Source organism: Triticum aestivum, chromosome 5B (genome assembly GCF_018294505.1).
Source record: "Triticum aestivum cultivar Chinese Spring chromosome 5B, IWGSC CS RefSeq v2.1, whole genome shotgun sequence".
Taxonomy (NCBI): Eukaryota; Viridiplantae; Streptophyta; class Magnoliopsida; order Poales; family Poaceae; genus Triticum; species Triticum aestivum.
The window spans coordinates 451,851,035-451,874,899 of record NC_057807.1 but is presented as its reverse complement, the minus strand read 5'-3'; the positions used below and the strand labels follow the sequence as shown (position 1 = coordinate 451,874,899).

Below are 23,865 nucleotides of genomic sequence, written 5' to 3'. Positions count from 1 at the left end.
TTTTTATCTTTTAATTAGTGTTTGTGCCAAGTAGAACCTATAGGATAACCTATGATGATAGTTGATTTGATTCTGTTGAAAAACAGAAACTTTGCACGCACGAATATAATTTTGTTAAATCACAGAAACGTTCTTTTGCGTTGATTCTTTTTGCTGCTATTCAATAAACAAATTTTCCAGGACTTCCTATTTTTGTAGGATTTTTAGAGTTCCAGAAGTTTGCGTTAGTTATAGATTGCTACAGAATGTTCTGTTTTTGACAGATTCTGTTTTCTGTGTGTTGTTTGCTTATTTTGATGCATCTATGGCTAGTAAAATAGTTTATAAATCATAGAGAAGTTTGAATACAGTAGGTTTAACACCAAAAATAAATAATGAATGAGTTCATTGCAGTACCTTATGTGGTGGTTTTGTTTTCTTTCACTAACGAAGCTTATAAGATTTCCTGTTGAGTTTTGTGTTATAAAGTTTTCAAGTTTTGGGTAAAGCTTTTATGGACTATGGAATAAAGGGTGGCAAGAGCCTAAGCTTGGGGATGCCCATGGCACCCGAAGATATTCAAGAATAGCCAAAAGCCTAAGCTTGGGGATGCCCCGGGAAGGCATCCCCTCTTTCGTCTTCATTCATTGGTAACTTTACTTGGAGCTATATTTTTATTCGCCACATGATATGTGTTTTGCTTGGAGCGTCGTGTATTATATTAGTCTTTGGTTTTTGGTTTACCACAATCATCCTTGCTTTACACACCTTTTGGGAGAAGCCTATTTGATTAGAATTTGCTAAGAATACTCTATGTGCTTCACTTATATCTTTTGAGCTTGATAGTTTTTGCTCTAATGCTTCACTTATATCTTTTAGAGCACGGTGGTGATTTATTTTTGTAGAAATTACTAGTCTCTCATGCTTCACTTATATTATTTTGAGAGTTTTTTAGAACAACATGATATTTGCTATGGTTATAAAATTGGTCCTAGAATGGTAGGCATCCAAGTTGGGTATAATAGAAACTATCATAGGAAGTGAACTGGATGCTATGATCAATTTGATACTTGATAATTGTTTTAATATATAGAGGTAGTGATATTAAAGTCATGCTAGTTGGGTGATTATGAATTTAAAGAATGCTTGTGTTGAAGTTAGCAAATCCCGTAGCATGCACGTATGGTTAAAGTTGTGTAACAAATTTGAAACATGAAGTGTACCTGGCTTGTGCATCCTTATGAGTGGCGGTCGGGGACGAGCGATGGTCTTTTCCTACCAATCTATCTCCCTAGAAGCATGCCCGTAGTACTTGATTTTTGATGACTTCTAAATTTTTGCAATAAGTATATGAGTTCTTTTGACTAATGTTGAGTCCATGGATTATACGTACTTTTACCTTTCCGCCTTTGCTAGCCTCTTCGGTACCGTGCATTTCCCTTTCTCACCTTGAGAGTTGGTGCAAACTTCGCCGGTGCATCCAAACCCCGTGATACGATACGCTCTATCACACATAAACCTCCTTATATCTTTCTCAAAACAGCCACCATACCTACCTATTATTGCATTTCCATAGCCATTCCAAGATATATTGCCATGCAACTTTCCACCGTTCCGTTCATCATCATCATGACATACTTTACTTTTGTCATATTGCCATTGCATGATCATGTAATTGATATCGTATTTGTGGCAAAGCCACCATGCATTATTTTTCATACATGTCACTCTTGATTCATTGCACCATCCCGGTACACCGCCGGAGGCATTCATATAGAGTCATATCTTGTTCTAGTTTTGAGTTATAATTCATATGTTGTAATCAATATAAATGTGATCATCATCATTATTAGAGCATTGCCCAAAGAAAAAAAAGAAAAAAAAAGAAGAAAGGCCAAAAGAAAAAAAAGAAAGGCCCCAATAAATAAATAAATAAATAAATAAGTAAAAAGGGCAATGTTACTATCTCTTTTTCCACACTTGTGCTTCAAAGTAGCACCTTGTTCTTCATGTAGTGAGTCTCATATTTTTGTGCTTCAAAGTAGCACCATGTTTTTCATATAGTGAGTCTCATAAGTTGTCTTTTTTATACTAGTGGGAATCTTTCATTATAGAACTTGGCTTGTATATTCCTACGATGGGCTTCCTCAAATGCCCTAGGTCTTCGTGAGCAAGCAAGTTGGATGCACACCCACTAGTTTTCTTTTGTTGAGCATTCATTTATAGCTCTAGTGCATCCGTTGCATGGAAATTCCTACTCCTCATGTTGACATCAATTGATGGGCATCTCCATAGCCCGTTGATTATCCTCGTCAATGTGAGACTTTCTCCTTTTTGTCTTCTCCACACAATCCTCATCATCATATTCTATTCCACCCATAGTGTTATATTCATGGCTCACGCTCATGTATTGCGTGAAGGTTGAAAAAGTTTGAGATTATTTAAGTATGAAACAATTTCTTGGCTTGTCATCGGGGGTATTGAAGTTGGGAACATCTTTGTGTGACGAAAATGAAGCATAGCCTAACTATATGATTTTGTAGGGATGAACTTTCTTTTGCCATGTTATTTTGAGAAGACATGATTACTTTGATTAGTATGCTTGAAGTGTTACTATTTCTTTTATCAATATGAACTTTTATTTTGAATCATTTGGATCTGAACATTCATGCCACAATAAAAAAAATTACATTGAGAATTATGCTAGGTAGCATTCCACATCAAATGTTTCTTTTTTATCATTTACCTACTCGAGGACGAGCAGGAATTAAGCTTGGGGATGCTTGATACGTCTCCAATGTATCTATAATTTTTGATTATTCCATGCTATTATATTACCCCTTTTGGATGTTTATGGGCTTTATTTTACACATTTATATCATTTTTTGGGACTAACCTACTAACCGGAGGCCCAGCCCATATTGCTGTTTTTTTTGCCTATTTCAGTATTTCGAAGAAAAGGAATATCAAACGGAGTCCAAACGAAATAAAACCTTCGGGAGCGTGATTTTTGGAACAAACGTGATCCAGAGAAGTTGGAGTGCAAGCCAAGAAGCTGTAGAGGCTCCCACGAGATAGGAGCCCCCCCTATAGGGCACGCCCCCTGTCTCGTGGGCCCCTCGGGGGACCACCGACGTACTTCTTCCTCCTATATATACCTATGTACCCCGAAAACATCCAGGAGGCGGACGAAACACAGTTTCCACCACCCGTAACCTTCTGTATCTGTGAGATCTCATATTGGAGCCTTCGCCGGCACTCTGTCGGAGGGGGAATCGACCACGAAGGGCTTCTACATCAACATCCTTGCCCCTCCGATGAGTTGTGAGTAGTTTACCACAGACCTACGGGTCCATAGTTATTAGCTAGATGGCTTCTTCTCTCTTTTCGGATCTCAATACAATGTTCTCCCCCTCTCTTGTGGAGATCTATTCGATGTAAACTCTTTTTGCGTTGTGTTTGTCGAGATCCGATGAATTGTGGGTTTATGATCAAGTTCATCTATGAGCAATATTTGAATCTTCTCTGAATTCTTTTATGTATGATTGAGTTATCTTTGCAAGTCTCTTCAAATTATCAGTTTGGTTTGGCCTACTAGATTGATCTTTCTTGCCATGGGAGAAGTGCTTAGCTTTGGGTTCAATCTTGCGGTGTCCTTACCCAGTGACTGAAAGGATTGCAAGGCACGTATTGTATTGTTGCCATCGAGGATAACAAGATAGGGTTTATATCATATTGCTTGAGTTTATCCCTCTACATCATGTCATCTTGCTTAATGCATTACTCTGTTCTTATGAACTTAATACTCTAGATGCAGGCAGGAGTCGGTCGATGTGTGGAGTAATAATAGTAGATGCAGGCAGGAGTCGGTCTACTTGTTATGGACGTGATGCCTATATACATGATCATGCCTAGATAATCTCAGAACTATGCGCTTTTCTATCAATTGCTCGACAGTAATTTGTTCACCCACCGTAATACTTATGCTATCTTGAGAGAAACCACTAGTGAAACCTATGGCCCCGGGTCTATCTCTTATCATATTTGTTTTCAATCTACTTTTATTTGCATCTTTACTTTTTGCATCTATATTATAAAATACCAAAAATATATTTATCTTATCATACTATCTTTATTAAATCTCACTTTCGCAAGTGGCCGTGAAGGGATTGACAACCCCTTTATTGCGTTGGTTGCGAGTTCTCAGTTTGTTTGTGTAGGTGTGTGAGACTTTTGAGGAGCCTCCTACTGGATTGATACCTTGGTTCTTAAAAACTGAGGGAAATACTTACGCTACTATCGTTGCATCACCCTCTCCTCTTCGAGGAAACCCAACGCAAGCTCAAGACGTAGCAGCCATGTGAATGTGGAGGAAGAATTCTTCTATTCATACCGCGGGGTCTGTAGTACCATCATATGATTCAATGTTTACGGGTTTAAACCCTTATGGGAATTCATGATCCATTCTTCGTCAGTGAAGCATAGGGGGTGTGCGGCGCCTCTATGCCGGGCTACATCACAACGTAGTTCAAACGAGTCTGGTCTGTTGTATTCGGCCCGGCCGGATTTGTTGTTAGTATATCCGGCGTGACGGTCATCGTCGCGCGTTGGGGCGCGCCCCCGTGATCCCTAGATCGATCTTGATTGACGTGATTTATTTTCCAATTTATCTCACAGGTCATGAGTGTAGCCCCGGGCCTTCGTGTTTTTGCTTGCTTGGCGCCGGGGTGCGGGCTGGACTTCGGGCTGATACGCCGCTTTGTCTCGGCCACGAGGTGGCCGGTTAGCCGCATCGTGCGCTGGTAGTGTAGGCTTTAATGCCTCCTCCTCGAGTTGAGGTAGCAACCTGTGCTTTGGGTAACTTTTGGTTGGGCGCTCGAGTCTGTATTCCTCGGCTGCCAGGACCTCAGTCCATCTATCAGTTAGCAGATCTTGATCAGCTTGAAGCTGCTGCTACTTTTTCTTCAGGCTTTTTGCAGTGGCTATAAGCCAACGCTTGAAGCGCTCCTGCTCGACGGGGTCCTCAGGCACGATGAATTCTTCATCGCCAAGGCTCACCTCGTCTTCGGAGAGGGGCATGTAATTGTCGTCCTCTGATTCTCCATCTGTTGCCTGTTCCTTAGGGCTAGCTTGCCCATACTCCCACTCGGCCTGCTCGAAGCCTGGTTGGGCGGGATTGTTTTCATCTTTGGCACCATCTGAATTGCTATAGTCTCTTGTGCCGGTATCGCTATTTTTGCTATGGCGAGGTTTAGAGCGGCGCCGATGATGCCGGTGCTTAGATTGCTTCTCAAAGGGATTATCCTCCGTTGCCTCATTGCCATCGCTTTCTTTGGGAGTGTCCACCATCATATGATGAGGTGGCTGTCCAGCGCCCTGTGGGCGGTGGTTCCTGTTCTTCTCCTGCATCGTCGTCCATACCGTCGATGTCTTCGGAGTTGAAGTCAAGCATGTCGGTTAAGTCATCGACAGTGGCTATTAAGTGGGTGGTGGGTGGGGAACGAATTTCTTTGTTGTCCGCTTCCCACTCAAGCCGGACATAGTTCGGCCAAGAGTCCTCTGTCAGAGAGAGAGAGAGAGACCTCAATGAATCTAGCATGTCGCCCAAGGGTGAGTGCTGAAAGATATCCACGGAGGTAAACTTCATGATCGGTGCCCAATCAGATTTGACAGGCACGGACACACGCGGTTCGGAGCCTATGGCCGGAGACGAGTCCGAGGGTCCGGTGACACCAGCCTCATGGGAGGTGAAGTCTGTGTTCGGCTCTATCGCCGTTGAGTGTGCGGCCTCCATGGCGGGGTCCATCCACCCATCCTCGGATGGCGAGATCTGCTCCGGATCTGAGGCTGGGGCAGCTGCAGGTGCGTTCTCCTGAACACCGTCTAATGGCAGATCTAAGTCATGCTTATCGTGACTGTTCGGCGCACCTGCCATGGGCTCGAGTCCGTCGAAGATCAAGTCTTCGCGGATGTCGATAGTGTAGTTCAAGCTTCCAAACCTGACCTGATGGCCAGGGGAGTAGCTATCGATCTGCTCCAAATGGCCAAGCGAGTTGGCCCGCAGTATGAAGCCGCCGAATACGAAGATCTGTCCGGGGAGAAAAACCTCACCCTGGATCGCATCGTTGAAGATGGTTGAAGGAGCCACTAAGCCCTATCATGACGGCACAATGGAACTCTCAATGAAAGCACCAATGTCGGTGTCAAAAACGGCGGATCTCGGGGTAGGGGGTCCCGAACTGTGCGTCTAAGGCTAATGGTAACAGGAGGCGGGGGACACAATGTTTACCCAGGTTCGGGCCCTCTTGATGGAGGTAATACCCTACTTCCTGCTTGATTGATCTTGATGATATGAGTATTACAAGAGTTGATCTACCACGAGATCGTTGAGGCTAAACCCTAGAAGCTAGCCTATGATTATGATTGTTGTTATCCTATGGACTAAACCCTCTGGTTTATACAGACACCGGAGGGGGCTAGGGTTACACAAAGTTGGTTACAGAGAAGGAAATCTACATATCCGGATTGCCAAGCTTGCCTTCCACGCAAAGGAGAGTCCCACCCGGACACGGGACGAAGTCTTCAATCTTGTATCTTCATAGTCCAACAGCCCGACCAAAGTGTCCGGCTGTCCGAGGACCCCCTAATCCAGGACTCCCTCAGCCACCGCTTCAAGCATTATAGTGGAACCATTTTTTGGCCATGGAATTGGCCATGCCATGCCTTAGGACAATTCTTCCAACTCCAATGCATGCAATCTATTAAGCCAAGCATACCTGGGAAGCCACGAGCTTTATTCATCTCCAATAGCCTTGCGGCGCCTTCGACATTGGGAGATCTCAAATACTCATGGCCAAACACTTGCACAATTCCGACTGCGAAGCGCTTGACACACATGATGGCTTGACTCTCACCCATGGCAAGTGATCATCAACTAGATCAGCGGGGATACCGTATGCCAACATACGCAAAGCAGCTGTCACCTTCTGAAAGGTGTTATGCCCGAGCTCTCCGGCCACATTCCTCATTTGCTGAAAAAACCGGTCATGGCTCGCTAGTTTCTCTACAATGCGCCTGAACAACTCTGTGCTCATCCTAAACCGGCGCTGGATGTATGACTCGAGGTACACAGGAGGATCCGCAAAATAGTGCCTGATCAATCTGTTGTGGGCATCGATCCTATCCCTCCAAATTTTCTGCCGACCCATAACCAAACCACCGTGCTTCGGTTTTTTTATTGATGTACATAGCTAGGATCATTGCAAGATCCTCCTCTTCAATATCAAATTCTTTTTCGGAAGAATCATATGACGAACTCATTTACAATGTTTAATTTAAACTAGGCTATAAAAACAACAAACAACATGCACCAAATTCATGTGAAAATATGAAGTTGAAGCAATACATACCTTGCAAGCATTTTGTCGAACACCTTGCGGACGTTGAACGACAATGGGCGGCCGGGCGCTATTCGTTAGAGGAATGCCTCACGCTAGGGGCGGCGGCGACTAGAGGAGAAGGAGGAAGCAGCACCGGCGCGGGGATACGTCAGGGAAGCGCCGGAACAAATGGGTGGCGCGGGCCATGGCGGCGCCAGCGGCTGGATGGGGTAGGTGGAAGTTGCGAGCGGGCACTCGAGTGTCCAGCGCACTGGAGTGGGCACAGCAAATAAACGGCGCATGATGACGTTTCGGCGCGCGCGCTGTTATGCCGTGCGCGAGGTTTTTGCACCTTCACTTTATTGGAGCACCCAGAGCGGTAGCGCACGCAAAAACCACTAATTTTTCAGCGCGACACTTATATAACGCGTCTTTGGAGATGCTCCAAGAACCACCAAATGCCGTTTCTTCGGCGAGACCAAGTCCGGTGCGGCGGCAGCAGGCTTGGAAGCCTCCCACCTGTGGGATGTTTTAAATCAACTAGATGACCCCGTGCGCCAAATGGCGCAGAGACCCATTTGAAACCATGTTCATGTTGAACAATATTTGCCTTTTATAGTAATTTTATGTTTGATTGAGGATAGAGACCATGTCAAACCCGAAGTGTTTTGAACGTGTATTTGGAAAATGTGCCATTTGGCTCTATGTTACCCAAGTAAGGTGCAAGGTCCAAATTCAAGCATCAAAGGTAATGATTCTAAACCTTTTGTAACAGAAACCTTTGCATTTGTTAGTAACTTCGAGTTTTAGCAAGCACAAAGGGTAATAATTCTAAACCTTTTATATGAAAAATTAAGGAATACCTATGTTCAAACTATATACTTTAGCATGTGAAACTAATTCAAACCATGCAAGTTGAAATATTGAGAGACCAATCATAAAATTGCCAAATCAGGATATAGAAGCAAGAACAAAGTACCGTCAATTTCGTCGAACTAACAGAAATGCATTTTACATTGCCTGCTCACTACTATTGTTGTCCATAAATAAATGTCTATCTATTGTTGTACCCAGGTTAACTTGAATTAGCTAGGATGAATCAAACACTTCTGAAATGAGCAGTAACATATCAACAGGGTATGCATCTGCATGAGACAACTGATCTTTTCTTGTTAGCAACGAAGAAATATTGATTTCAGTCATGGGCAAACCAAGATGCAAGCAAATCTAAAATTTCTCAATATTTGACCATGTCTCTAAGGAACAACACCAACTCAAAATTGAAATAATACCATGTTGGTAAAGGTTCGCCTGTTAAGCGGTCTGATTCAGTGAGGATCCACCTGAGGAACTGACGTGTTGATATTGCAATCGAAGTTGAGGAACAACGACGATGGTCTGGAAGAGACAGGGTGAGCGAGAGAAGGTTTGGTACACGGAGGGAAGAAGGGGATTGATAAGGTCAAGGCGACAATCAAGATGATACACATTAATGCCTCTCTGGATTCCATGTGATTCATTGATGCCTCCCCATCCACACATACAGGGCTTGGCAGTTTAACCCGGCGTGCTGAAGCATGAAAACGCTCTTTTGTACGGTGAAATTCAACCTGCGCTTTATACCCACCCTGCTCAAGCTGATGCACATGGTAGACTGGTTTAGGGAGCCCGAGTTTCTCAAACATTGCTTCAGCTAGAGAAACGGTGGATAGCTCGACCAGCTCCATGAGCACGATTTCAAAAGATAGACCAAGGGGGCTGGCACAAGGTATACATACAGTATGCATTAAGAATAACAAGGAGCGAAGCCTTGGAATAAACATGCAGCAAGCTCTAGTAAACTCATAATGAAACAAAGCTATAACACCATGAAGATATGAATAGAGGTAAGCAATGAAATTAGCTCATATGAAGAAAATAGTATTGATGGACACTGAAATCAAATGTTTTTACATAGTCCGCACAAAGCACATGCATCAATCATGTAGCTTTCATAGAATGGCATGAAACAAGTTGACAAAGACCATGCTGAATATTTCAGTATTACTCAAGGGCACTAAATTATATTTCTTACTGGCTCTATGCAAATATAGCATTTATAGCTTTATGGCAGTACAGAAAACACATTCTAAAGCATATGGGGAGGAACTAAACATATCTTAGATGCATCAACCAAGACCAGAGTTGGATCTGGATCTGGAACAGAGGGATATACCTTGAGAAATATGACTGCTCGTAGGAACTCCTATCCGCCTTTGTTCAGGACCAAAATAGATTGAACACCTAAAAGGTGAAATCATGGTCAGTCAAAGGCTAAACAAAATGGGAGAGAGAGATGTATTTGCCGACCATGACCACATGGAGTTGACTGTGATGAAGCAACAGTAATGGATGCCGGGAGGAGGAGGCGCACCTGGTAAAGAGTAGGGCACTGCAGAAGCTGACCGCGGGCCTTTGGCATCCGTGTATCTGGTTCGACCGCAGGAGCAGCTACCGCGGAGGAGCTCCAGGCAAAGGGGGGAGGGGGGAGATGAGGTAAGTGAACATAAGATAGGGTCTGGTGGCTGCGGGAAGCTAAGAGAGACAACTGTAGTAGATATTTCCTCGGTCATTTGAAGGCCGTCGGCCCATAGGAGAAACAGGCCATGCGCATGCTTTGAGGTAAATGTTTGAGTGAAAATAAGGAGCAGGGAATTAACTAAATTCGCCTTCTTCTTTTAGTTAAGCGGTTGAAACCTAAAAAGTATGAAGCTAATCAAGCCATCATGATAAAGCAGAGGATATTCTTAAAAAAACACAAAACAGCTATAAATGTTCTAAAAAACAATCTATGTCATTCCATGCTCATTTTATCGACTACTACTGGAATTACTTAGAAATTGTTACTTTTGGTGTACCATTTAATGGGTCTTAAAAAATTGCACATCTTTTTTGTGTTAGGTAGGCATCGCTAAATTTTGAGCATGGTATAAGTTATTTGAAGATATGGGAAAGCCGTCTCAAGAGGGTGTGAATGGATGAAGATTGGAATTCAAAACAAATGGCGATAAAATATAAGAAAGCACTCCATGGAATATATTTGATCACTCGGCACTAAGTAGGCAAATAACAGCAGGGAAAAGCTGAATTAAGGATAATTTTGTCTGGCATTCTATGAAAATAAATTTGGTCTCACTGAACTAAGAACTGAAATGAGTACTCAACTCTGAATTTAAAATTCCCACTGAATGCCTATTGGGATTCAAAGAAGGGCAAAAGGACAATGGCGATATCTACAACGTATAGTAGTTGGTTCGTTCGAGGACATAAATAGAGGTGGTGTCATGACAGCAGCTTACATCATTCCGCACAAAATACAGCAAGTGCATCCACAAAAGTTTGCTGTGCTGGCGATCCTCAGACCTGATGGCTAGACCGTTGCTACGATGCAGGAGAGCTGAGAAAATCTCTTGATCAGCATATCCATCTAGTAGCTAATTTAGCTTGATAAGCAAGCAGAACATAGAAGATACCCTGTGGAAGAAGATGCAACTACAATTATTTTATAACAGCATCTCGTGTATTGCGGATTCACCAGAAACAAAATTCATGAAGGGATGGTCATACCATATGTACACGTCTAGATTAGTTCATCGAAGAACTACTGCTTTGCTTTCTTTGGAGTGCCGGCGCCTTTGGCAGCAGCGTTCGCTCTGAGTTGCAGCCATTAGCAAAAATAAGTGGCATGTCAGTAAAGATAGTACCAGCATAAAGAACAAGAGTTATAGAGTATAATAACTCCAAGAACAAAAAGATTACATGCAATAAATATAGGGCATAAATTAGCGGTAGATTAACTAAGCAAAAAAAAACACACACAATTCAGTTACATGGCTGATGAATTGTATATATCAAGCAAGCTATTTTCCATGCAGTAGCAAAGACCACATGTACATGCGTCAGAAATGGAATAAGAGCATGGACCAGTACCAAGCAAAACATATTGCAGCCTGAAGGTAAAAGGTTGTTTCACTGGGCATTTAGTAAATTTCAATCTAACAACGATAAAAAAAAGGGTCTGATGAAATGCCATCGTATGCATTAGTTAAGAAGAAAACGTCTATGAAATTACACAGAATCAAGCCTTGGATTGTAAAGAAGACACGACAATGGAAGAACAGTGATCATCATGATATATCCACACGAAACAGCTTGAATGTAACAGACTATGAGTCTTTACCTCTTGTTTTTAGTCTGTTCGGAAAGAACATTCTTTCCATCTCCAGCTACTGCGGTCTCAGTCTCTTGATCAACTTGTTTAGGTTCCTGCTACAAAACATTGTGATGGATCAAGCATGGTTTGTGCAAAAGGATGAAGACAGCTGCATGTGAAAAAGGGACGAACATTTGGCTGGATACAGCTTGAACTACATCTCCAGCAGAAGGACTCTTTTCAGCTTCGGTAGTAACATTTCCAGTAGAGTTAGACAGGTCTGCTCCCTTAACCTCAGGCCCTTTAATCTTCAAAGGTGAAGTAAAAAGCTTGCGACGAGAGCTTTTTGGGCATGGTGATTTGCTGTTTCACAAAACGAAAATACATTAGGTATAGACAAAGGAACAAGAACCTTCAAACCATCTGATACGACAAAGGTAGGATGGATACCTAGGCGTTTTAGGCATGATAGCCCGCCCTTTGCCTTTGAATGCAGATATAGGAGTGTTCATCTGCCAAAGAAACAACTCGAAGAAATGACTAAGTGATTGTATGGGAAGAGATTAGGGTGCATCGAAATATGGAATCATTATCTACCGAATCAGATTCAGAAGTATGTCAATCAGCAAAGATCCACCTATGCAGACCGTAAGAGTGGAGCGACAGATATGAAGTCGTCATCCTCAAACTGGTTCGGAAAATCATTGCAAACGTCAAAGTATCTATTGTGCAATCGCAATCAAAGTTCAAAATGTTTTGAAGATCCGAATACCTCTTGCGATCAAGCTGAATTTAGAAAATTGGTGAACAAATCACAACAGACTCAAAAGCAAATGGATAGGAGCTCAGTAAGAAAGTAGCGATTGATAATCACACCCAGAAGATCATATTTATTTAATTGTCTCATCACTGCTCAAATCCAAGCAAATAAAAAATCACCCTATTTATTAGTCAAGTGGAAATTGCTTCTCTATTAGTTTAGTCTAATCATAGGGCAAACAATAGAAAAGAATTAACATGTCGAACCAAGATAGTACTAATAAGAGGACTCAGAATATGGGTGCTGATATAGCAGGATGGTTTGCAAGGCAAATAAATGCCAGTCTCGATGAACAAGACCAAATATCAATCTTCACCGTCCTATAATGAATCAATACAACTACACCTTGTCAATGCAATGTTCTACATGTAATATGAAAAAAAAACAGACAAACTAAGTTGTTTGATTCTCCTGAAAAGGTGTGAGATTGAAAGGTGGTCAGATAGGAGCGAAAGACTATTTTTGTTCAAGCAATCACAATTCGATCATATGAACCATGCACTTGTAATCATCATTTGGGAGGCAGAAAATCAAATCGAAAGAAAAATGGAAGAAGGATTCCAGGAATCGCAATGCCTCAGACCTCACCTTAATGTTGAAGGCAGCAAGGCATCAAAACCAAAATGAGAACAGAGGATTGAGGAAAACTTGGTTAGACCATTTGACTCGAGAGTTGGCAAACGCTGCAAAGGGTTGGTAAGTAAACCATCTCGCTATCCGCAACCACTGCATCCCTCTCAGATCCGAGTCCTGTAAAAAAACTAAACTCCAACTAAGAGGGAGAACATGACCTAAGCGCAAACACGACAAAAAACAGAAGAAAATAATTGTTGAGAAGATTGGAAAAGACATATGATGTTTTCTCTCGGATGCCAACCACAAGGGTAAGCATGGATTATGTAGACATATCAACATGGCATCAGTTCAGACCACCCGTTTGCTTGTACGATTTTCATGGAGAAAGATTTTAAACCAAAAATCATCAACAAAGACCAAATCAAATAAAAAAATTATCAACTAATCAGGAGGCCAAAACAGAGACCAGATAGCAAAAATTTATAGCTGAAAAACCATATGTTGTTGCGACAGATCGTCAGAATGATAACATATATCTCATCAATAGCAGAACCAAGAACCATATAGTAGGCTCAGCAGAAACATCATCTCTCAGTTCTTCTGCTCCATGTAGTAGGCTGTACATTTATACAAAACATGAATTAAAGGCCAAAAGATGTACATAAACATCAGTCTAATAAGAATTAAATGGAAGAACCAAGAACCACTTGAACACACACAGTTCTGTTCAAGAACCATCTAGTGCATTGTGATCTAAAAATATTGAATCAAGTGAAATGAAATAGAGAGATGCCCGGAAGGAAATGGAGCACACAGTATACAAACCAGAAAGTACCTTGTAACAGCACCCATCGATCGCGCCCGAAGGTCTATACGGGAAACTTGCTTGTTGGTGCGCAGGAATGATACTGCGCATTTGAGGTCCTCTTTCTAGAAGTAAATTAGCGTGAATTTCAGAATACAGTGAACAGCGCTATGAATGCAGAAGAACAAAATGTGTACTGATTATATACCTCATGCCAACCAAGGCTGACATAATCTCCGTCCGATGGACCTGAACCGGAAAAGTCTAGTGCGAAAACTGTGATGTTTGAAGGAAGAAGTACTACAGCAACTTCATTTGCATCTGCTCTGCATCAGCTGCATTGAGTTAGAGAAAAATCCTGTTAAATATTGAAGAAGGTATTGGTGATTGCTCGAGGTGATAAGCTAAATCATAATTAGTAAGTACATAGATTTGTAAATTTGTGCTATTAATCCAGTGCTGCAGTTTCCAAAGTCTAGAGGTATGTTAGCTAAAGCAAGGCACATTAAATAAGAATGCCAAAACTAACAAGTGCCCAATGCATGAGCAAACATATGCTAACAGTGATCACGCAGGGTAAGCACCTATTTCCATGGCAGTAGATCACACACGGGAGGGCATTATTTTCTGGAACGAAAGCAAGAAGATAGTGGCTGCATTTTAAGGTATGGCCCCTTGCATTTGTGAGCTGCCATAAGGTATACCAATAAGGTTATAAACAAAGATGTCCCCAGTTGGCGTCACTTCTCATCAGCAAACTAAAGAAAGAAGAAACCTCGATAATTGGTCTCCGTACCTGCCTCCAAGTCTAGTTGTTTATACCTTCGCCCTGCAAGCATAAACCCTCTCTCCCATAAGGACTGATCTGGGTTATACTCTGACCTGCAAATTAGCCATTCAATCCCATCAGATCAGCTGCAGATGCTTAAAAGCAACAGCAGATTGGAGTATAACTGTATAATTAATCTTATGATACTAACAAAGTGGACTGCGAAAGTAGCAGACTTATTCACAAAACTACAAGCTCCTTTTCATTCTTTTTTTCACCTAACAAATCATCAATAGAGTAGATGGCTTTAATTATTCAGACAAAAATGCTATAAATATCTTAAGAACAAAAAACAATAATTTGCAAAAATGCTTATTTTCAGCATAACAATTATATGTTGCTTATTCGCCTTGACAGCCATGGCTTTCTGCTCCAAGCCCGTGCAGACCCATATCCTCTATGGTTTGCTGTTCCAAAACTGAGCAGCCCCTTCTTCAGGAGAGAAGAAAGGAGAAACGACGCGAGCGAACGCGCGCGCACACACACACACACACAAACACACACAAACACACACACAGAGACAGGAGAAGAGAAAGGAAAGAGACGTGCTACCCTGTGAGGATCATACTACACACCGGTTGCCTCCCAGTTCATGCCAATCTTGCTAAGGGGCACCGGCCTGCTGCAGGCGCCTCTGGTCGCCCGGCAACACCTACGACTGGCCACCACGAACGACGCACACCTGAAGACGACCAAGGGCCGTCGCTCACGGCGCCGCTCCTGTCTTGACGGCTGCTGCCACCTGTCCAGGGCACCGCACTACACGCCGCGCTCACCTGCACTGACCGTCAACCCGCATCGCTCGAGCCGACGCCAGCACTGGGTCTCCTCTTCTTCCAGATCCTGGCCGGCAGCTGAGCCGGGTAGAGCTCCTCCCCACGTCTTCCTCACAGTATGGGCTCTCCTCCTCCCGCAACTTCCTCTCTCGCGGATACGGTGGTGGTGCAGCTAGCCGGTGGCGCGCTGTGCTGGAGGCCGTGGAAAGGAGGGAGGAGGCGTTGCTGGATGGGTAGGAAGGAGGAGGCACCGCCGGATGGGGATGAAGGCGGACGAGGAGGAAGGAGAAGGCGCCGCCAGATGAGGAGGAAGGAGGAGGCGCCGCCGGGTGGAAGGGAGGTGGTGTCGAGGGAGTGGAAGGAATCGAGGAGGCGTGATCTGTTTTGACCGCTCGATCTAGGGCTTTTTCACCAGGAGCGTCATTGGTCACCGACCCAGTCGGCGAGCCCTTCGCTGCAGTGTGGACCAATGATTTTATGGGTCAACTGGCAGCCACCCAGTGAAGCAGTGCGAGGTGTAACAAAATTTAGTAGTGAATAGTAAAAACCAACGGTGAAAAACGAACGAGAGAGTTGATCGAGTGGCCAGCGATCACGCGCGCGGCAAGGCCTCCAGATCGGCGGGTTGCATAGCTAGATTTATATGTTCAACGTCGACGATGGAATCTACTCCTCCGTTCTTATCTCTTATAACCACATTTTATAGTCTATCGCCAGCCGCTAGCCGGGAATTGGAGGTTCCTCCGCATTGTGCCTCATGCTGTTGATTCAGTCTACTCATTGTTTCTCACGCTGAACGGAAGGCTGGAGCTTTGTCTCCTTGAACCTTGCCAGTTGCTACTGTTGTTAGCTGGAGCGGCTCGCTATGCCTTCTCATATAATTCTTGTGGTGCCAACGCATGAAACGCGCGCGTTTCCACTCCATGGCAAGTCAGCGCCTACTCCTAGCCCTGTTCCTCACGGCCGTCGTCATGCTCGCCGGAGCAATGGCTACCACCACCCCATCTTTCTTGTTGGAACCGCAGCCCTCTAGCTACCTCACCTCTCACTCAAACGGAGGTAAAAGAAAAAGAACAGTGGACATAAGATTTTCCGGCCGACGCACGAACACCGTCACGGGCACACGAACACCTCAATCCTTTTCTTTCTTACAATGGCTACATGGCTACTCACAGCTCATACCGGCGCCTCCGTTTGACCAGTACATGGGTATTTATACATGGGCGCACACACGACCCTCCCACCCCACCGGCCACTAACTCCACACACACACGCACTGAGCTAGCTACATGCACGGCAACAACCACCATGCACTCACCTCACGTAACAACCTGGACCCACTAATCACTGGCCTTATCTTCTACTGAAAACTCTCTAACAGCCACACACGACTTGACCAAGCTACTAACCAACAATCATGCATGGCTCGGCTAACAAACTTATGCATGTCAAGATTATGTCTAAGAGTCTCCCCCTAATCTTGATTTGCCATCGCTCGAGTTGTTGCAACTCCTGTCATTGTCGTCGTCATAGCCGTGACCCAGCCCGCGGACCCGATTCGACGCATCGACGCCGGTGGCACCACCACGGACCCAATCTGGAGCACTCACGCCGGTCTCACCGTGCTCCGTCACGACTCCGGCGGCATACGCCGAGTTCCTTCTCCGCCGGCGACACACGCCTAGCATCCCTCTGCGCCCCGCACGTCCCACGCGCACCCGATGCGCCCGACGAGCCCGACCGCACCAGTGCATCCCACACGTCCCGCGCGCACCCGACGAGCCCGACCGCACCAGACGCTCACCGCGCGCCGCCTCCGCGTCCGCCATGGCAGCCGCCAACGATAAACGCCGGAAGGATGTAGCCGAACTCGAGCACGGACTCGAGCACAACGACGACATACGCCTCCTCCCAACGTCAACCGCACGCTCGCACGTGCGCCCGCGGTCCCGACGCTCCCGACGCGTCTAGTGCGCACCCGGCACCCATAACACGCACCGGTCGCGCCCGGCTCGCCGCCACGGCTTATTGCCCTGCACCGCTGCGGCCTCAACCGCAGCGCAGCACCTCCATGCCGTTGTGTGTCGTTGAAGCCGCCACCACACAGGTCCTCCACGACCTCCTCACCGTGTCGCCGCAGCCACCGCGACCTCCTCGCCGCGCCGCGCACCTCCATAGACCGACACACGGCCCGGAGCATCGCGCAGCCGCCGGTGAACTCCGCCACCGCCGGCACGCCTCCGGCAAGGGGACGACACCCAAGATGAACCAGCTCATGATACCAATTGTTGGAACCGCAGCCCTCTAGCTACCTCTCCTCTCACTCAAACGGAGGTGAAAGAAAAAGAACAACAGACACAAGATTTTCCGGCCGGCGCACGAACACCGCCACGGGCACACAAACACCCCAATCCTTTTCTTTCTCACAGTGGCTACATGGCTACTCACGGCTCATACTGGCGCCTCCGTTTGACCAGTACATGGGTATTTATACATGGGCGCACACACGACCCTCCCACCCCACCGGGCACTAACTCCACGCACACACACGCAGTGAGCTAGCTGTTGGAAATATGCCCTAGAGGCAATAATAAATTAGTTATTATTATTATATTTCCTTGTTCATGATAATCGTTTATTATCCATGCTATAATTGTATTGATAGGAAACTCAGATACATGTGTGGGTACATAGACAACATCATGTCCCTAGTAAGCCTCTAATTGACTAGCTCGTTGATCAATAGATGGTTACGGTTTCCTGACCATGGACATTGGATGTCGTTGATAACGGGATCACATCATTAGGAGAATGATGTGATGGACAAGACCCAATCCTAAGCCTAGCACAAAGATCGTAGTTCGTATGCTAAAGCTTTTCTAATGTCAAGTATCATTTCCTTAGACCATGAGATTGTGCAACTTTCGGATACCATAGGAATGCTTTGGGTGTACCAAACGTCACAATGTAACTGGGTGACTATAAAGGTGCACTACAGGTATCTTCGAAAGTGTCTGTTGGGTTGGCACAAATCGAGACTGGGATTTGTCACTCCGTGTAAACGGAGAGGTATCTCTGGGCCCACTCGGTAGGACATCATCATAATGTGCACAATGTGACCAAGGGGTTGAGCACATGATGATGTGTTACGGAACGAGTAAAGAGACTTGCCGGTAACGAGATTGAACAAGGTATCGGGATACCAACGATCGAATCTCGGGCAAGTACAATACCGTTAGACAAAGGGAATTGTATACGGGATCGATTGAGTCCTTGACATCGTGGTTCATCCGATGAGATCATCGTGGAACATGTGGGAGCCAACATGGGTATCCAGATCCCACTGTTGGTTATTGACCGGAGAACGTCTCGGTCATGTCTGCATGGTTCCCGAACCCGTAGGGTCTACACACTTAAGGTTCGGTGATGCTAGGGTTATAAAGGAAATTTGTATGTGGTTTCCGAATGTTGTTCGGAGTCCCGGATGAGATCCCGGACGTCACGAGGAGTTCCGGAATGGTCCGGAGGTAAAGATTTATATATGAAAAGTCCTGTTTTGGTCATCGGAAAAGTTTCGGGTTTTATCGGTAACGTACCGGGACCACCGGGAGGGTCCCGGGGGTCCACCAAGTGGGGCCACCATCCCCGGAGGGCTGCATGGGCTAAGTGTGGGAGGGGACCAGCCCCAGGTGGGCTGGTGCGCCCCCCCCCACAAGGCCCAAGGCGCATGGAAGAGTGGGAGGGGGCAAACCCTAGGGTAGATGGGCCCTAAGGCCCACCCCAGGTGCGCCTCCCCTCTCTCCCCCTCTGGGCGCCACCCAGATGGGATCTGGGGGCTGCCGCCACCCTTGGGGAGGGAACCTTAGAGGGGGCGCAGCCCCCTCCCCTTCCCCTATAAATAGTTGAGGTCTAGGGGCTGCCCAACACATGAGTTTCTCTCCCTCTTGGCGCAGCCCTACCTCTCTCCCTTCTCCTCTCCCGCAGTGCTTGGCGAAGCCCTGCAGGATTGCCACGCTCCTCCACCACCAGCACGCCGTTGTGCTACTGCTGGACGGAGTCTTCCTCAACCTTTCCCTCTCTCCTTGATGGATCAAGGCGTGGGAGACGTCACCGGGCTGTACGTGTGTTGAACACGGAGGTGCCGTCTGTTCGGCACTAGGATCTCCGGTGATTTGGATCACGACGAGTACGACTCCTTCAACCCCGTTCTCTTGAACGCTTCCACTTAGCGATCTACAAGGGTATGTAGATGCACTCTCCTTCCCCTCGTTGCTGGTTTCTCCATAGATAGATCTTGGTGACACGTAGGAAAATTTTAAATTTCTGCTACGTTCCCCAACACTAGCTACATGCACGGCAACAACCACCATGCACTCACCTCACGTAACAACCTGGATGCACTAATCACTGGCCTTATCTTCTACTGAAAGCTCTCTAACAGGCACACACGACTTGACCAAGCTAGTAACCAACAATCATGTATGGCCCCGCTAACAAACTTATGCATGTCAAGATTATGTCTAACAGGCCAAAACCGGAACCATCGGAGCACGACGATCACCGGAGACACGACCGGAGTGGAGGAGGAAGAACACAGAAGGATTGCCGGCGCACAAACGCCCCCCCCCGCACGTACGGGACTTTCTGTTATTCACCACGAGCACGAACTCGTCCTCCTCAGTGATTACACAGGGGTGGTGTAGACCTTATACCCGCGAGCTCCGACATCCCGGGCCGCGCTCAAACGCACCCACCTGCCACTCGCCACGTCCCGCGTGCATCGGCTCGTGCGCTCCGATCGTGCCCGCACGCGATCGCCGCGGCCATGCAGCGCCCGACGCGGTCCACTCCCCCTAAACCTCGCTCAGAGACGTGCAGCCTCGCGCACACACGCGCTGACTCGCACACACACACGCCTACACGCACGCACACCTGGTTCGAGCCCGACACGGCCACCACGCGCACACACGCGCTCGCCGTGCCCGCAGCCTAGCCGAGGCTTATATGCCCTACATTTCTCCCCCTAAGCCGAGGCTCAGAGGAGGCCGTAGTCCCCGACGTCGACGTCCTCCAGCAGCGCCTGCTCCGCCGTGCCGTCGTCGTTGTAACCACCATCGCCCGCTGCCGCTGCCGAAGCCCACAGCTCCATGCGCCGCCGCGCCGCGTCTGCGTGCCACACCCCACGTCCCCGCGCTCCCGGCCCGCGCTCCCGGCCCGCGCTCCCGTCGCGCACGTACGCGATCTGCGCACCAGGTCCAGCGCCTCGACGTGGTCCGCACCCGCGGTCCCGGCGTGCCCGACACGTCCGGTGCGCGCCCATACACGCACCAGCCACGCCCGACTCGCCGCCGCGCCTCATTCGCCACGCACCGCTGCGGCCTCACCCGCAGCGCCACGCCTCCATGCCGCCGCCATGCCGTGTGTCGTCGCCGCGCCTCTTCATCCACCGCACGAACGGCGTCACAGCGAGCCACAGCCGCGCCCGTCTCCGTGCTCACCACGGACTCGCCGCGCCACAGCCCCGAGCCGTGAGGCTCTGATACCAAATGTTGTTGCCAAAACCGGAACCACCGGAGCACGACGATCACCGGAGACACGACCGGAGTGGAGGAGGAAGAACACAGAAGGATTGCCGGCGCACAAACGCCCCCCGCACGTACGGGACTTTCTGTTATTCACCACGAGCACGAACTCGTCCTCCTCAGCGATTACACAGGGGTGGTGTGGACCTTATACCCGCGAGCTCCGACATCCCGGGCCGCGCTCAAACGCACCCACCGGCCACTCGCCACGTCCCGCGTGCACCGGCTCGCGCGCTCCGATCGCGCCCGCACGCGATCGCCGCGGCCATGCAGCGCCCGACGCGGTCCACTCCCCCTAAACCTCGCTCAGAGACGTGCAGCCTCGCGCACACACGCGCTGACCCGCACACACATACGCCTACACGCACGCACACCTGGTTCGAGCCCGACACGGCCACCACGCGCACACACGCGCTCACCGTGCCCGCAGCCTAGCCGAGGCTTATATGCCCTACATTTACTGCCAAGATTATACGACCATCAACACCAGCACCAGCAGCTTAGACCAGCGTCTCGCAAATATTGCCAAGCTCGTCCTGAACCTCCGCACTGGCGCCATCGGCAACGGCGGCTTCTTCTACGATAACTTCGGTGCTCCGCCGGACAAGGTATACGGCCTTGTCATGTGCTACATCAACTATAACTGGACTATGCGCGAGAGATGTTTGGAGGCAGCACTCTCTTTTCAGAGCGAGCAGTGCCAGGACACATGGAGGGCTGGGGCCATGTACGATGCGTGCGTCTTACGATACTCAAACGAGTCTTTCTTCTCCGTAGCCGACGCCTCTTTGGCCTTCGGAGAGTCTAAGCGGCACGATCATCAAGACATGGTCGGCATGAACGAGACGCGGTGGAAGCTGATGAGCCGGCTCATTCCTAAGGCCTCCGGCTCGTTGCTGAGGTACGAACGGCAGCCTGCATACGGACTCCCGTGGCACCTCGCTAGAGATGTACGGGCTGATGCAGTGCACCAGAGACTTGACATCATATGACTGCGCCGAGTCAACTTATGGAAGTAATGAGCAACCTCACTAACAGCTCAGCTGGTAGTGTGAGGTCGTACAGTTGCTACAGTAAATTCAGCATGGAACCGATCGAAATCCGCAGCCCTTCACCTCCAGAGCCGTCCGAAAACACCAGCACTTCACCCGCAGGTACAATATCTCACTCTCACCCCTTACATGTATCATAAAACTGATATTGCGTCTGAATTTTCCCAATGCATGTGTTTCCGTGCATTCAGGATTTGTGTCTGCGCCCAGCTCAAAGCGCCGCAAAATGAAGCTGATAATCGCAGTGTCCACGGTTGTCGGTTCCATCTTTTCTCTGATCATCTCAGTGTGGCACTATCGGCGCTGGCTAAAAGAAAGAACTGAGAAGATGGAGCAAGAGAACTTCTTCAGCGACGAGGAAATGAAAGAGGAGTTCAGTCAGGTAAGGGACCGGGCCCAAACGATTTTCTTACCGTGAGCTGGTAATCGCCACCAACAACTTTGCAAATCGCGACAAGCTGGGGGAAGGAGGTTTCGGTTCGGTATACAGAGGACACATAAAGGACCTAAGTCTTGATGTGGCGATAAAGAGAGTGTCCAAAAGTTCGAAACAGGGGAGGAAAGAGTACGTCTCTGAGGTGAGCATCATAAGTCGTCTCAGGCATCGTAACCTTGTACAACTCATTGGATGGTGTCATGGTCGTGGCGAGCTTCTCCTGGTCTATGAGCTAATGCCCAATGGTAGCCTTACCGCACATCTTTACAACATAGTCATAGACAACAAGTTATCATGGCCCACGAGGTAAGTATCTAGAGATTGTCCATTTCATTTCTACGACTCTCAATACCGTGTAATTCCATCAATTGTCCATTTATTTATTTACAATAGTTATAGACAATCAAGGATTAGAGAAACAAGTATGTATCAATTTGTACATAAGTTGTGTTTACATCATCTAAAATGGAAATATTTGGTACGCATTATTATTCTAATGGGTTCTTTTGCAGACATGAAATTGTGCTTGGGATTGGTTATGCACTTCTGTATCTCCATCAAGAATGGGAGCAATGTGTATTGCATAGGGACATCAAACCAAGCAATGTGATGCTGGGCGCGTCCTTCAACGCTAAGCTTGGTGATTTCGGACTCGCTAGGCTCGTCAACCATAGCCAAGGATCACACACAACGGAGCTTGCCGGCACCACAGGGTACATGGACCCAGAGTGCATGCGCGTAGGCAGGGCGAGCATCGAGTCAGACATCTACAGCTTTGGTGTAGTCCTACTCGAGATCTCCACTGGTCGTAGACCCGTTGTGGTTTTGCCGGATGACACCGTGATCCACTTGGCGCAACGGGTGTCAGAGTTGTATGACCAAGGAAGGATTCTTGACGCGGTAGACCAGCAGCTAAATGGGGAGTTCGACGTTGAAGAAATGGAACGTGTGATGGTGGTCGGGCTCTTGTGTACATGTCATTACTCGAGCCTAAGGCCGTCCATAAGGCAGGCCATCAATGCCTTGAGGTTCGAGGCTCCATTGCCGAACCTCCTATTGAAGATGTCGTCGGTTGTCTCTCGAAGCATTTCTCCTCCATTTTTGCTTTCGCCTAATCAGAACTCAGGACTGACACGTTGTGCCTCGGCTCCACTGAACAACGAAATGCTTAATTAGCTTCTTCTTGTTCTGCTAGACAGACTTTATTTTAATCATTTGTTGAGGGGCGCAAGCTTAATTAGGTGTGGTAAGGAGATGCAACACACATACAATTTTTTCTTGTCGTAGTTGCATGCTTATGTTTGCCCAGTTAATTTATTTGCTAAATTAGAAGGGATTCTTCGCATACGGAGATGACCCTGCGTTCGCAATTTTGTGTACAAAGTTCTCGAATCTCGGACGCACTGGTTTTGAGGTGCAGGACAATACAAGACTGCATT

General features: G+C 47.1%; 1 long non-coding RNA gene, 2 other non-coding genes and 2 pseudogenes across 17 annotated transcripts; 1 reads left to right on the top strand and 4 right to left on the bottom strand.

The window, feature by feature from the left end:
- Positions 1 to 8,574: 8,574 nt before the first annotated feature.
- On the bottom strand, positions 8,575 to 15,768 carry LOC123112406 (uncharacterized). Of its 15 annotated transcripts, XR_006455464.1 has the most exons (15): positions 15,133 to 15,764; positions 14,548 to 14,633; positions 14,336 to 14,439; positions 13,960 to 14,086; positions 13,782 to 13,876; positions 12,959 to 13,563; positions 12,323 to 12,336; positions 12,148 to 12,238; positions 12,001 to 12,062; positions 11,743 to 11,913; positions 11,578 to 11,663; positions 10,965 to 11,050; positions 9,772 to 10,871; positions 9,574 to 9,641; positions 8,575 to 9,116 (listed from the first exon to the last, which is right to left on the bottom strand). It is a non-coding gene; the product is annotated as an uncharacterized lncRNA (long non-coding RNA). The 15 variants fall into 15 exon arrangements; XR_006455458.1 differs by having other exon boundaries at positions 12,323 to 13,563; positions 15,133 to 15,766; XR_006455453.1 differs by having other exon boundaries at positions 12,148 to 12,336.
- LOC123118295 (small nucleolar RNA U31b) lies at positions 12,149 to 12,235 on the bottom strand. The gene has a single exon (XR_006457846.1). It is a non-coding gene; the product is annotated as a small nucleolar RNA U31b (small nucleolar RNA).
- Positions 12,596 to 12,691, bottom strand: LOC123118205 (small nucleolar RNA Z43). Its single transcript, XR_006457768.1, has one exon. It is a non-coding gene; the product is annotated as a small nucleolar RNA Z43 (small nucleolar RNA).
- On the bottom strand, positions 12,809 to 12,888 carry LOC123118151 (uncharacterized; annotated as a pseudogene).
- Positions 15,769 to 21,384: 5,616 nt separating the features above from the next.
- LOC123114867 (L-type lectin-domain containing receptor kinase IX.1-like) lies at positions 21,385 to 23,602 on the top strand (annotated as a pseudogene).
- Positions 23,603 to 23,865: the final 263 nt, after the last annotated feature.